An 11487-nucleotide genomic window follows, 5' to 3' on the forward strand; every position below is an offset into this window, starting at 1 on the left:
GAAAGAGAACCCTTGTACACTGTTGGTGGGAATGTATATTGATGCAGCTATTACAGAAAGCTGCATAGATATTCCTCCAAAAATTAAAAATAGAACTACCAGATGATCCAGTAATCCCCCTTCTGGGTATATACCAAAGGAAATAAAATCTTTGATAAAATCTGCACTCTCCTGTTTATTGCAGCGTTATTCAGAGTGGTCAAGACATGGAAACCATCTACGTGTCCATCAACGGATGAATGGATAAAGAAAATGTGGCATATATATACACAATGGAATACTATTTAGTCTTAAAAAAAAGAAGGAAATTCTGCCATTTTTGATAACATGGACAAACCTGGATGACATTATGCTAAGTGGAATAAGCCAGACACAAAACAACAAATACTGCATGAACTCACTTACATGTGGAATCTAAAAAAGTCAAATTCATTGTAACAGAAAATAGAATTGTGGTTACCAGGGGCTAGGTGTGTGGGAAATAGGAGATGGTGGTCAAAGGGGACAAACTTCCAGTTACAAGATGAGTAAGTTCTGGAGACCTAATGTACAGCATGGCGACTATAGTTAATAGTAATGCATATTGTACACTTGAAATTTGCTAAGTGAGCAGCTATCAAGTGTTCTCACCACACACACACAAAAAGAGGATGATATGAGGTGCTAGATTAGCTTGATTGTGGTAATCATTTCACAGTGTATACGTATATCAAAACATCATGTTATACACCTTAAATATATACAATTTTTATGTGTCAATCATACCTCAATAAATAAAATAACACTTATAAAACAGTAAGGTTTTTCTTTGTAAAAAGACTAACTTTTAGTGTAAAAGACTATTTTTGTAGGGATATCACTCATCAGCCACAGAGAAGAAAGAAAACTAAAAGCTCTGTTCCTCTAAAAAGTACTTATTAACCGGGGCTCGCCCAGTGGCCGAGTGGTTAAGTTCGCGCACTCCGCTGCAGGCAGCCCAGTGTTTCGTTGGTTCGAATCCTGGGCGTGGACATGGCACTGCTCATCAAGCCACGCTGAGGCAGCGTCCCACATGCCACAACTAGAAGGACCCACAACGAAGAATATACAACTATGTACTGGGGGGCTTTGGGGAGAAAAAGGAAAAAAATAAAATCTTAAAAAAAAAAAGTACTTATTAACCATTAGGTTCCATAATGAAGTATGTGTTTTTTCACATTTAATTAAAGCTTCTTTGTAAAACCATGTTTCTTCAATCGCTAATATACGTTTACTCTTTCTGGAGTCTATGTAGAGAAATCATAAATGTGTTTCTCCCCAGGCATTCACAGAGTGGAAATCAATTCCTCGTAGCTTACTCTGCGATGAGCTCGATACAGTTTGTTTTAGTTCCATGGCTGTGTGGGGATCCCACGTGGGAGGTGGAGACACACAAAGCCCAGACCCTGAAACTCAGTCGCAGTGAGGACTGCGCCTGGACGCCAGAAAGACCAGAGAACGGAAGCATCCGAATCACCTTTCCCACCTCCAGTAAGTAAAGGCTTTGGTCTCCTCAAGAGGGTGATTAAAGCCTCTGGCCATCCTGGAAAATCCCTGTGGAAAGAAGTCAGCCGTTCCTAGATGTAGTGGTAGTAAAACTGACAACCACAATGGTGATGATGGTGGCAGCTGAGAGACACTGACTGAAAGCCCTGCCCCCAGCTCTGCCTCACAGGGACGTTGAGAACTTGTCTCAGGTCATAGAATTAGTAAGTGGAATGACCAGCGTCAGTACCCAGCCTGTCTCGTTCCAAATTCTAGGCCCTAAAACACTAAACATGTAGTTCCAGACTTTGCTGTGCATTATAATCAGCATGGGAGCTTCCACAAACTCAGATGCCCAGGCTGCACCTTGTACAATTAGCTCACAATCCTGGGAGTGGGACCTAGGCATCAGTGTTTTTTTTTTTTTAATTTTAAACTTTTTATTTTGAAATAAATATACACTCATAAGCATTTTTTATAAGTGCCCAGGTGATGGCAGAGTGAGGCAAGGTGACAACAGGGCGCTGCACTACAAGACTCTCTCAGGGCTTCGTGAGAGCTGCCCCACTTCGTGCTCTCAACAGCCCTGCGGGTAGATGCAATCTAATCCCCATTCAATGGGTAAGAAAGCCCAGAGAATTCACTTAACATGCCCACAGTCACACACTAATAAAAGTGGGAGAGGAAGTGAATCCAAACAACCTGGCTCAGAGCCTGTGCTCTTACCCTATGCCAGTGGTTCTAAAACTGGAGAGAGTAGCAGACGCATCTGCAGAGTTTTTTTAAAGCACAATTGCTGGGAACCACCGCCAGATTCTGATTCAGGTGGGGTGGGTGGGGCCTGATCATTTGCATAGGTAACGAGTTCCCAGGTGATGCTGATGTTGCTGGTGGAGGTGCCATGCTTTGAGAATCATGGCCCTGTACCACCGAAGTTGGAACTGACTTCCATTTGCCCTCAAAGAAACAAAAGAGAAGGGGGACTTTCAGATTTTCTGGAATGGTAAAGCTATTAAGAATCATATACATTATTCTCGCTGTGTAAGAAGAGAGGAGAGAGAAGCATGGGAAGCGTGAGGGGGGAGGAAATGAACATTTTACATTTACTGGACATCTCCCGTGTGCCAGACCTGTGCCAGGTGCTTCATGTTCAGAATGTTATAAACCTCATGCCGTAGTATGAAGTAGGCTGTGATATCCCCACTTTACAGACCAGAAAACTAAGATCCAGAAAAGTAAAATCATTCATCCAAAGTTACACAGCAGGAAGTCACTAAGATGGAAGGAGAATTCAGGTTTGTCTACCCTTGTGCTTTTTCCTCTAAGTCATCTTGGAAATGTGTCCTCTGGGGCTTTTGGAGAGACAATGTCAAAATGGGTAGAAAACAGTAATTGTGGGCTGCCCTGTCTAATGCAGGGCATGGGACTGTCCTTAAGAATGAGGAAGTGTGATGCGAGGAAAGGAAGGGGCAGCTAGCGAGATGCCAAATGCTTTACCTTGAGAGAGGTGGCCATGGAAGAAGAGTTGCTTCACCTTTCAGCAGCCTTGGATTTCAAATGTCAAAGGGGATCAATTCCAAATAAGAAGGTTCCACGCCAAACAGTCACATGGGCGTGGGGAAAAGGAGAGATGGAAACAGGGAGAAGGAAAGGAGTCTGGGCTCCAGGCCCATCTTCCCTACTTACTTGGCAGAGTTGTCGTGTCACTGACTAATTGCCCTGAGGAACTCAAGATGAGTTTGGAATCATTTAACTGTTTTTCCAAATTGTTTTTTCCTTTTGTTATGTTAAGGAGATGCAATCACCAATCTCCCTAAGCCAGACCAAGCCTCACCACAAGAGCTGTGCCTATGACCTTTGCCTCCTTTTTAATGCTAAAGCTCTCCAGGAGGAACTTACACCTTATTACCATCACCTGCAGTGTATTTGGAAGCACGTTTTCCAACTGAGCCTGCACAAGTGAATACCCACCTCTTCCTTTTGAATATTCATTCCCCATCCAAAATAAAAGGTCCCTGCTTCCCTTTGTTTGGGGACTCCATGACTTGGGAAATGACTCCTCACGGTCTCCTATTTGCTGCAAATACATTTTACTTTGTGAGACAACTACTTCTGATGGAGAGTCTTATTTATGCCATGAGGTGAACCCACTTTAGTTTGGGTAACAGATTTGGTGTCCAACATGGGGCTTACCCTGTTGTGGTTCTTGTCCTGCTTGCTTGACATGGCTGCCCCATTGAGAGACCCAGTACCCACACTGAGTGCTTTGCTAGGAGAATCTCTCAATCGAGGTGAGGGGCGCCGACCCCATGGCATGGCTATAAGAGTTATTTCTTTAAGTTGTCTCGCAATGTTTGCCTGTTGGAGCCTGACTTCAGGATTTGGGTCCCCATCTAGAGGTAGCCTGGCTCAGAGGAGTGACAGTCCCCTCTGGTTGGAAGGACCGTACAACCCAGCCACTCTGGAAGGGCCAATGCTTGGTTCTGGTGAACAGGAGCAATCCCTGCTGACTAGTCAGGGGTTTGAGTCCCCTCTGGAGATTGAGTCTCCTCCAGAGTGATGAGGCGGAGGTTTGAGGCTCCCCTGAAGTCATTGAATCTGTCTTTGTGTTGTGTATATGATGGGAGGAGGGGTCCCCTTATATGGGGTTAAACCCCCTCTGGAGTTGCTGAGTCTGTTTTTTCTTTGTTTATTTTTGTCAAGGATGCTCAACATTAACATTTTGTTGAGGACACTCAACATCAATCTTGTTTGTCCACACTCCAGATTTTCTGGACTCCTAGGTCTCCTCTTTTTCCTTGCTCTCCCTATCAGTGGTCCCTGGGTGAAACCTAGTGTCCACCAGTTTTATTTTCACTTTGAGGATTCAGTTACTCAGCCTGGATCTAGTTTCAGGTTATTAGGGTGCTAAACCTCCTCTGGGCACAACCTTGTGTCATCTGCATCACCACTACCCATTACAAGTTGCTCCTGGGAGGTTGGAAACAGACCATAAGAAAAGATGCTAGAATATGGGGGGAGAAATCTCCATCCCAGAGGAAAGCCCACTGGGCTGCATCCTTCAGAACTGGAAGGCCTTCGGGTATTCCCCATTGACCTGAGAGCAGATGATCTTTCTATGTAACACAGCCTGGCTGAAATATTCACTGGAAGATGGGGAAAAAATGGCCAGAAAATGGGACCCTAAATGTTAACACCATACTACAATTAGACCTATTTTACCAAAGAACCAAGAAATGGGAAAAAATCCCTTATGTCCAGTGCTTCATGGCATTATATCTAAATGAAGGGTCAAAAGTTGACTCTAAGACTTCAAAAATACTTCCCATATTACAAGATCTTTCTGATGAGGAGGACTGAATTGGGAAATATGGGACTAAGGAAAGTCTACCTCGCTCAAATACTCCAGCTTCAGCCTTACCATTAGACTCGCTGGTGAGCCCCAAGAGAGCTCCACCTTATTCCCCTACCTCACCCCTGCTTAAGCCAGGGCCAAACCCCTTACTGTCCCCTCCAAGCAACCCCTTTAAAGGGAATTTGGCTCGCCAACAACCAGACACCCTGCACCCTCCTCTTCCAGATAGTACAACTAGATTAAGAACCAGTTGCAATCCTGGGACACATCCCCTAAGACAGGTGCCTGATGGTGAGGGGAGACATTAATGTGCATGTCCCTTTTTCCACCTCTGATTTGTGTAATTGGAAGTCACACACCAAAGGATTGAGGGCTGACCCAGAGGAACTCATAAACCTGATAAAGGGAAACTTTCCCACTCATAATCCAACCTGGGCAGATTCAAAGCCTGTTAACTACACTCCTCATGGCTGAGGAAAAGTCATCTATTCTGTTCAAAGCTAGAGAACAAGCAGATAATGAATAGGACCCAGGATCAGACATCCACAGGCCTAGTGAACAGGCTATGACAGGGACTGACCCAGGGTGGAATCCCAATGATCCTGAGGATCAAGAAAAGTTAGGATGTTTTCAGGGTCTGCTTTTGAAAGCCATGAAAATAGTAAGCCAGCCACCCATTAACTGGTCTAAATTAAGAGAGGTTCAACAAGGCCCTGAGGAAAACCAGTCTGCTTTTTTTCAGAGGCTGTGGGACTGCCACAGGCAACATACAAATTGGGACCCTGAGGCCCATGGCAGTACAGTGGTTCTTAATACCTATTTCATATCTCAAAGTGCTCCAGACATCCATAGGAAACTCCAAAAGTTGGCTATAAGCCCTGATACCAATCCTGCCCAACTAGTAGAAGCTGCATTTAGGGTGTTCAATAACTGGGATGAAGCTGAGGATGAAAAAGAAGACAAGAAGATGAAAAGGCAGGCTGTCCTGCTAGCTGTGGCCCTCCAGTCTCCTCAAGGCTACCTGAGGGAGAGAAGGAATACTCCATGGGTGAGTGACCTTGGCCCCCATTGAGGGACCAGAAAGCCACCAACAAAGTTTGGGGCTAATCAGTGTGTGTATTGCAAACAGGAAGGGCATTGGCAGCAAGATTGTCTGAACTGTCCCCATAGAGGGAAGGGATCGAACAAGACCAAGCTGTGGCAACTTCCCTTGACTACAAATGAGATATTGATGCGGGGTCGGTGAGCCGAGGAGTTGAAAGAAAGATTTCTTAGACTCTTAAGATCTGGCAGTAGTGCTCTTTTATTTAGAGAATAGTATAGAATAGCATGGGGACAGGACCCATGGGCAGTCAGAGCTTCTGCTGCTGCCCTGAGTTGAGGGTTAGGGCTAAATTTAAGGCATGGGTATGTGAGTCATCTCTTTACAAGACAAAGGAAAAAAAGTTAAAATGGTACCAGTGCCGGTAGGGTCCGGCCATTGGGCGGTCCCACAACTTTTAGATAAGAATCAAACCGGATTGAGTAAATGGCAGAAGTCACCACTCAAATATTATCTTCAACTAAAGACAAAGGAGGATTTTGGGGTGGGGGGTCAGTTACATGAGGTTGCCAGACAGTAAACAACTTAAGTTCTTGCCTTCCCCATTAAGAGTTTCCAGAGATAAGGCCATCACCCCTTCCTCCTGGCGCAGAGAGGGAGGCATGGAGATTTCCTTCACAAATACAATTGTCTCTGATCAAAGGGCAAACAAATTCCACTCCTCGGAGCCTGCTTCTTATCTGTAGTTTTAAAAGTAACCAGCCTAAAAATCCTCATCATAAACTGTTTTAAAATTAAGCAGCCTAAAAATCCTCATCAATATGACAGGGCCATGGGGCTCCCCTGTTGGCTCTAGGAGCCCTGGGTGACCTTGGCAGTAGGGGGAGAACATGTTGAATTCTTGCTCCATGTTGGAGCCACATTCTCCATGTTAAACACCCAAAAAGGGAAACTTTTCTAGAGAAAAGTGTGACATAAAAGTGATGCCGGCCCTGATATCATTTCCCCTACATTAAACCCAGCATATATTGGGTTAAAACCAAAGCACTCCTCCCCTACTTACTACCCTGGCTCCCTGGCTCCAGAATCCACTATCTGCCATGGAATCAAATGGCTAAGCTCACCCACCTGGATTCTTTATCATCTCCTCCTCCTTCCTGCAAGCAGCATCCCAAGGCTGAACGAAGGCTGGTGGGAAAGCTCTGACCAGCAAGGCCACTGACTCCCCCCACCATCTACAAGCAGCCACATTCTTCACAAACCTTTAAAACCCCTCGCCTCCCGTTTTTCTGGGAGACAAGACAAAACAAGACAAATTTGAGGGCTCACTCTCATCTCCCAGCTGATATGATCCAAAATAAAAACCCTTTCCTTGCCATAACCCTTGAGTTTCAGTTTTTATTTGGCCCCTCTTGTGTGGCGGGTAAGGCACCTATGTTTGTAGGTGGTAACAATTGGAGTATCAGGAAAAGGAGAGACCAAAAGATTTCTGGAGCCCTTGACCTGTGAAATATGATTGGAAATGCTGAAGCATTCTTTACTGTAGGTACCAGAATACCCTGTTCCCCTTCCAGGGAGGGACATACTATCTCAGTTAGGGGCCTCAATCAGCTGGGAACCAGATAAAATAGAGATTCAAGTCCCTAAAAGTCGGGGAGGTGAGCTTATGGCCCTCTTACAGGATACACCAGCACCTGAGAAGGAAGAGATTCCCCTGAATGTTTTAAGCCAAGCTAACTCAGAATTATAGGCACAAGGACAGGTGGGGCGAGCAGCCAGTGCCACGCCAGGAAAGGTACAATTGAAGCAGATAGATCACTGGCTCCAGTAAAACGATACCCCTTGGAGCCAGAAGCCATGAAGAGAAATCTTTCCTGTAATCAAGAGGCTTTTAGAACAGGGATTGAGCAGGCCATGGAGACTCCAGGGATCACTCCCATGTTACCTGTTAAAAGGCTGGGATCAGGGGAATACAGATCTGTTCAAGACCTTAGTGCCACAAATGGCATACAGTACTGGATTTTTAATAGTAAATATATTCATTTTGTTTCTGGCACAGAACTCCTAAAACTCTTATAATTTCCCAAGTAAGAGCCATGGAGGCATCTCTTGTTATAATAATTACTTTATTCCTCAGTTCCTGAAATAACTCCAGAGCCATAAAGGTGAAATGAGTGTCTTTTGTTATTCCTAACAAGCTCCTTTCAACCACACCTGTATTTATGTTAATAAGGTGACTTTTGGAAAGCCCCTAAGGGTGTGGGCTGGTTGCCAGGGAAACCAACTGTGTGATTTGGGGGTTGGAACTTTCAGCCCCCTCTCTCTCCCCACACCTGGGGAGAGGGGCTGAAGGTTGAGTTCACTTGCCAATAGCCAATGATCTAATCAACTATGCCTATGTGATGAAGTCTCCCTTAAAACCCAAAAGGATGGTGTTCAGAGAACTTCGGGGCTGGGGAACACGGAGAGATTCAGGGAGAGTGGCACGCCCAGAGAAGGCCTGGGAGCTCCATGTCCCTTCCCCATATATTTTGCTCTATGCATCTCTTCCATCTGGCTGTTAAGTAAAGTGTTTTCCTGAGTTCTGTGAACCGCTCTATCAAATTAATCAAACCCAAGGAGCGGGTTGTGGGAACCTCTGCTCTGTCGCTGCTTGGTCAGAAGCACAGGTGACAACCTGGACTTATAATTGGCATCTAAAATGGGAGGCGAAGGGTAGTCCTGTGGGACTGAACCCTTAACCTGTGGGATCTGATGCTATCTCCAGGTAGACAGTGTCAGAATTGAGCTGAATATGTTAAGCTTCTCAGCCGGTAAGGGATATAAAGTGTCTAAAGGGAAGGCACAAATATCTAGAGACTAAAGTATGTGGGGTTCATCATTTCCCAAGAGAGGAAAATGGCAATATGTCAACTTGCTCCACCACAAACTTGTAGGGAGCTAAGAGGATTCTTGAGGATGGCTGGTTTTTGCTGCACTGGATCCCTAACTTTGGATTAATTGCTAAGCCTCTCTATGACAAACTACAGGGGCCAGAAACGGACCCCTTTGAATGGGATAAGATATGTGACCAAGCTCTCAATAAGCTTAAAAACTTGCTAACGGAAGCGCCTGCACTGGCCTTACCAGACCTGAGTAAAACATTTCATCTACATGTTCATGAAAGAAAGAGATAGCTGTAGGAGTGCTAACCCAAATGTTGGGACCACTAAAAAGACAGGTAGCCTATTTCCCAAAGCAGCTAGATACCATGGTGAAAAGATGGCCCTCATGCTTGAGAGCTATATCTGCCACCTGCCTCTTAATCAAGGAAGCAGAAAAACTGACTATGAGCCAAGCTTTGATGGTATGGACCCTGCCCCTCCCCCCCATCCCCCATCAAGTCTCTAAAGCCTACTAGAGACTAAAGGACATCTAAAGACCAAAGGCTATCCCAGAATAGAATACTATAGCATCAAGCTATACCAGTGTATTCCCCTGATGAAGTAAGGGAAGCCACTACACAGGGTTACCAGTGGTCCCCAATAGTCAAGGGCTGGATGATAAACCAACAAGGGAAGATTTGGGTCCCCAAACAAACAGCTTGTGGGCTCCTGAAGAGTGCTCATGATTCTACACATTCTGGAAAAGAAACCTTGTACCTATGGCTGATGAAGGTCATAAGCACCCCAGGTATAAAAGAACTTATTGAAAAAATATCTGGACAATGCGTTTATTGTCAGAAGAATCATGTACAAATCACATCTCCTATACCTCCCCTGGCGAAAGCAACTCAAATTCGGGGAACTTTACCAGGTGAAGACTAGCAAGTTGATTTTACTGTTATGCCCACAACCCCTGGAGGGTACAAATGCTTCTTGGTGTTTGTGGATACATTTACTGGATGGATTGAAGCCTTTCCCTGTAGGTCAGAAAGGGTGAATGAGGTAACAAAAGTGCAGTGAAAAGAAATAATTCACCAGTTTGGGTTCCCTAGATCAATTCAGAGCGACAATGGGCCAGGTTTTATATCAAAAGTAACCTCTGAAGTAGCCAGTTTTAAAAATTAAATGGAGGCTATATGCCGCGTGGAGACCACAAACGTCTGGAAAAACTGAGCGGGTCAATCAAACTTTAAAGAAAACCTTGGCTAAACTGTGCCAAGAGATGTAGGAGAATTGGCTAAAATTACTGCCAATAGCCCTCACTCGGATAAGGGGAGTTCCAAAAGACAAACTGAAGGGTAGCCCCTTTAAAATGACCTACGGGAGGCCATTCCCTAAAGACTCAGATTCACCCACAAACGCAGACTCAGAGGTTTCCATGCCAATCAAACAAATAATCAGTCTGGATCAGGTAGTAGATGCACTGAATAAATATGGAAACTTCTGTCTTCCTTTGCCTATGGAGGTCAAGCTCCACCCATATGAACCAGGAAATTGGGTCTATCTTATAACTTGGAAAAGCATTTTGTTCCAACATCAGCTAAATCCTATTTGGGTAGGGCCTTGCTTGGTGTTACTAAACCACACACTCTTCCCTAAAATTAGGAGGACTCACTCCTCGGATTCACCACACACAAGTAAAAAAAGGCGCCCACATCTGAACATCAAGAGAGATCATCACAGGGGCCGCCGGCCCGGTGGCAAAGCAGTTAAGTTCGCATGTTCCGCTTCTTGGCAGCCCAGGGTTCGCCGTTTGGGATCCCTGGTGCGGACATGGCACTGCTTGGCAAAAGCCATGCTGTGGTAGGTGCCCTATAAAGTAGAGGAAGATGGATGCATTGTTGAGAGTTTAGCTAAGCTACTCCACGGTACTGCTGCCTCTGCATCCATTTTGTCTGGCCAAGCGGCCTATGGGGGCCTTAAACTGACACTAGCCCCTCAAGCAAGCGCATGCCCTAGATAATAGCCTGCAGAGTTACAGGTAACTGTAAGTTCCTGACATGACTGTCCCAACAAGCCTTGTAATAAGGTCTCCTCCGCCTCCCAGGGCCTTCCCCACGTGCACCCCTTAGATAAGACCCCCATGGTGCTTACCAAAAGTCCACTCTTTTTAGTATGAATAAACCAATCCAGGCTTAGCCCAGGAACCCCCAAGCACTCCATCCATAGGCCCTCATGAAACCAAGTACCCCAGATCCTGCCTCTCTCTGCCTGCACCCTTCCCTGACCTCCTCATGTGGCCCCTCGAGGCATGCCAAGTGGAAAACCAACCGGTACCCTGTGTTCTACTTAACAAATGTCAATTTAACAAAGTCATAACATGCATAAAATTCATTATGTAGGAAAATGATAAATTTATCATTTTTCATGTTGCCAAATATTACTTTTTGAAATGATTGCAATCTTGCTCCCCAATTACAGTATTTCATCATCAAATACATGCAGAAGGAACTATCATTAGTTTTTCAACCATCTATTTCTATTCTCATTCACGGTCCTCGCACTGAATGAAGTGACTATGGCTACAATCATAAGCATTTTGTAAATCAACAAACAGACTACAAACACCAGAAACTGTAAAATCTACTAAAGGGTTCAGCTTGAAGTGAGACAGATGTCTCCTGAAGGACAAAGGAAATACTATCTTATAGGCACATATGTTG

Source organism: Equus caballus, chromosome 1 (assembly GCF_041296265.1).
Source record: "Equus caballus isolate H_3958 breed thoroughbred chromosome 1, TB-T2T, whole genome shotgun sequence".
NCBI classification, from domain to species: domain Eukaryota; kingdom Metazoa; phylum Chordata; class Mammalia; order Perissodactyla; family Equidae; genus Equus; species Equus caballus.